The sequence below is a fragment of the Embiotoca jacksoni genome, unplaced genomic scaffold, assembly GCF_022577435.1.
Source record: "Embiotoca jacksoni isolate LCO1_2020_lvr unplaced genomic scaffold, fEmbJac1.0.p SCAF_4, whole genome shotgun sequence".
Taxonomy (NCBI): domain Eukaryota; kingdom Metazoa; phylum Chordata; class Actinopteri; family Embiotocidae; genus Embiotoca; species Embiotoca jacksoni.
The window spans coordinates 20,842,338-20,846,486 of NW_027185392.1; positions in this window are offsets into that span (position 1 = coordinate 20,842,338).

Sequence of the window (4,149 nt, forward strand, 5' to 3'; positions counted from 1 at the left end):
TTAAATGTATCACGTCCTTTGCACTTACCTCTCTCTTTTTATCCAGAGATTTGTCTTTGCATCTCTTCTGTTTCCTGAGAGAATATATTCTCAAATACTCCTGGTCTGTCTAAAAGAAAATTCAGTGGTGAAATACTTGTTCCCTTTAACAGATCTAACTTATTAACTGTTAAATGTTAGGGAGTGTTATCTTAATTAGAGAAGAGACTGGTGAATATTAAAAACCTCTAGAAAAGTCAGACAAGTTTTATTGTAGCACCTTCAGCCTCCACTTGTTGTACTTGGTCCTAATGAAATACAACTTTGTTTTATCCCCATCCTTAAGGAGATGGTCTGCTGGCTGACCGAGGACTTCAGTAATCTGTCGTATCTGGAGATAAAACACAAGTTTTTTTTGTTTGCCTGCTAATGCTGATGAATCCTGATGTCAGAAACATACAAAGTTCTTTAACCCACCAAGCATAGTTTCTGAACATTCAGGAAGACAAGATGCAGCAGTAATGAAGCTAATACAGAGAGAATGGACTACGAGTCCAACTGTAGTAAAGGACTTACTGCTGGAAATTCAAAATCTTGACAATCTTAACAATCAGTGGACATTGTAGACGTTACCTAAAATAAATTGTTTGCAGAAGCTTGCCCCTCGAGGCTTTAGATGTGGAAATGGCCAAGCCAAAGTCAATCAGCTTGACTCTGAAGGGTCGTGTGCAGTGATCCACCATCATTATGTTGTCCACTTTTATATCAGTATGGACCAGGCCCATGGTCCTCAGCGCCTCTAATGCTAAGGCCATCTGCAAGTTCGAGGTCAAACATGATAATCAGAGAAAGTCCCACAGTTTAAAAGTGTACAGTGCTTTGCTTTCTGTCCGATTGTACTGCATCCATACCTGTTGCATGATGACCCTGATGTCACTTAGTAGAAAAGGATCAAGGTGGGGCATCATAATGAAGTCGAATATGGTAATATCCAACATCTCAAACACCAGCACTCTCCCACGATTCATATTGAACCAACCAAAAAAATTGACTATATTGCACTGGTCGAGGTCGTGGTGCCTTAATTTTTTCAGCATGACAATCTGGAAACATGATAAATTAGACATAATTATTTTTTTACAGTTCGTATGTTCAGGGCTGGACAGTATTGAAAGGCAAACTATCAATACTGTGTGCATCAGACTCACAACAGATGAATTATGGTACAAATGATGTTAATTTATTTACATAATAAAAGAACTTTAACTAATGTATTAGTCAATAGCTCTAACTAAAGAGTTTGCACTTGTTATTACGTTTAATAACTAAATTCTGGACATTTACTGCACTTCTGACCATACAATCTCTTTCACACCTGAAAACTCCAAAATCAACAAAATGTCCCACCTCCTTCTTGTTGTCGATGTCAGTACGTAAGGGGATCTTTACAGCCACGTTTTCTTTAGTGTCCTTTTTCCAGCATTTCAACACCTTTCCAAAGCCACCTTCCCCCAGGAGCTCCAGGAACTTGTATTTTTTGGGGGAGTGTGATGGTTTCCCATTCATATTGATCTTCAGGTGATGAAGATAGAGTTAAATAACGTTTACCCATTTTTGTTTGTCAGGAAGCTGAAAAAGGAAAATACAAAAAGTTGCTTTCGGACCATTTTAAGGACAAGAGTGTTTTAGATCCTAGACTATATAATTTGTCTCTATTTATTTTGTCTGGCATTCATTTTACACTGAACAAGTAACACCACTGCTATGTCTCGTTACAAAGATGATTATTTAATGTAACTCTGGTGCACGCTTCATCGTCTACATGTTTGCTTCTTAACAAATCCGGGAGTATTTCACATGGGTTTTACCACTTTTTTATTCAGAATGTTGTTACTTTTAAACTACACTTTGGTTCACTACACATGAACATATAAAATCATGTAAAAAAAATAAGTACATCCAATGAAAATTGTTTAATTTTTTTTTTAAAAAGCAAACATTTGATCCTATTTAAAACAGTGCCTACACATAAAGGTGATATAATCAAACAGATTACACCAAATTGACATTTTTGAGTAATTTTCCATCCATGTATCACTTTATCCTGTGAAGGTTCACAGGAGGTTGGAGCCTCTCCCAGCTTTCCTTTGGTGAAGGCAGGTGCTACATCCAAGAAAAAGAAGGAGTGACTTACTGTATCACAATAGACGATGAGCGGTATACTTCTTTGGATTGCTTCGTTGATAGATTTCATAAACTCGAGGCTTGTTGTCTGTCCAATTGCTCACGTTGAAATGAGCGCATTCTAAACGGAACTGTGGAGACATGAGTTGTAAAAACCTTTATGATGTCACAGACATTCGAGTTCTACAGGCAACGTTCTCTTGCCACTGTTGATATTCAAATCTTAGATATATTAAGTAACAACCGGCTTGAACTGCGTGTCTTGACTGGGGTTTCAAAAGAGATACTAGTATGGTCCTATAATATACAGCCAGAAGTGTGTTATTTGTAGCCTATAATTTATATTGTGTTTATTTGGACAAACTATGTATACTGTACATCTATTAAACTGTATCTTTAGATTTGTGGTAAGTCTTTGAGATACTTAACCTGTGTGGTCAGCTGTGAATCAGCTCTGCTGCAGACTGTCTTCCCAAATCCTCAGTGGCCCCAGCATGTAGGAAAAAATAAAATGAAAAGTAGCTGGGTTCGTTTTTACCGTTTAGCAGTTTTACATAGTTATGCACAATAGCTAGTTTGCGGTGGCTGACATTGGCGCTAGCTACCACTATTTGGTTAACACTATGGTGGGCTACTTTAGCTATTGGGTAAAACTATTGCAAAACCATGTAAAATGATTCATATTGAATAAGTAAATGGTGTGTAATAGGCTATCTGTGAGTACGTAAACAGACAGAAATATCAAAATCAGCATTATTTTGAAATGCTATTTTGTCTGTTCAGACCATAGACTGTATATTAAAAGTGGACGCAGCTTCTGGCAAATGCGGATGTGCCTTAAGCTACAATACCACCGGGTGCCACTAGAGGTTGGCTCCAAAAAGCCTCCGCTCATCCGACTCCCATTCAACTAGTCAATAAAATTTCTCCACAAGTTATCTCAGTTTTGCTAGTGAAAGTCGCTCCTTCTTATTAATATGAAAATAATCCTGTTATTAATTAGAAAATAATTATAATTGTAATTTTGTTGAAGTTAAAGTTGAAGGCACGGCCTTGTATGCCTCCCTCAGAATTAACTGTAATATCTTTGGTGATCTTCTCATGGGTTACACAGCTTCTGAAAACTTAAACCAGAAATACTCATCTCTGTCTGTAACCACTGCAGCAAATTGATTTTACATTTGCAGTGAACCTTCCGTCTGCATTGAAACGCTGGTGTTATTTACTCCAAACAGATTGGTCTCAGCATTCTTGTGGAGATGTGTTAAAGTCACACAGTCATTCCTGCGCCTTCCCAACCACTTTCCATCCACTTCACGGAAGGTCAGTCTCAGACGCTTTCAGCGGCAGATCTGTATTCATCACATCTCCATTCGCAGCAAACAAACAACCTACAGGCAGCCGGCAGCACAGTGTCATCTCTCTGCAGGTCCTCTGCACATGGCCTCCTGCATTCCCTTCCTGCACTAACATCTGATTGTGAGCATATAATATAAAACAGACATTGTATTCTGAACCTGATCTGTCCGGCTTGATGAGATTTGCCTGCAAATGTGAGCCGGTTGTTCTCTAGATGAGCCGGTTTCAGGCATGTCAGTTGTGATATTCTTCACACGCTCAGTGGTTTGCTGTTGTTTTATAAATTTGAAGCAAAATATTAAATAAATAAATGGAACTGAGCCAAATGGGATGGGTGAAAGTTCATTTTCCTCTCAGCCACAGGCTTCGAGAAGCACGAGCAGTTGTGGACAAGACTGAGTAAACAGACAGAGGGAGGAGGAGGAGGCAGGGAAAAAGGCAGATGGTGGGGGTGGAGGGAAGAAGGAGGGGAGGAAGGGAGGACAGGAGGTTTGGACAAGGAGGGAGATGTGGGTCAAGATGGTTCACTGTGTGCCAACTTCACAGGAGCAAGGACAATATCTCCTTGACAACAGCAAACACACAGCATCAGCACCACCTGAGGAAATTCAGTCCCTGAAGCTACAG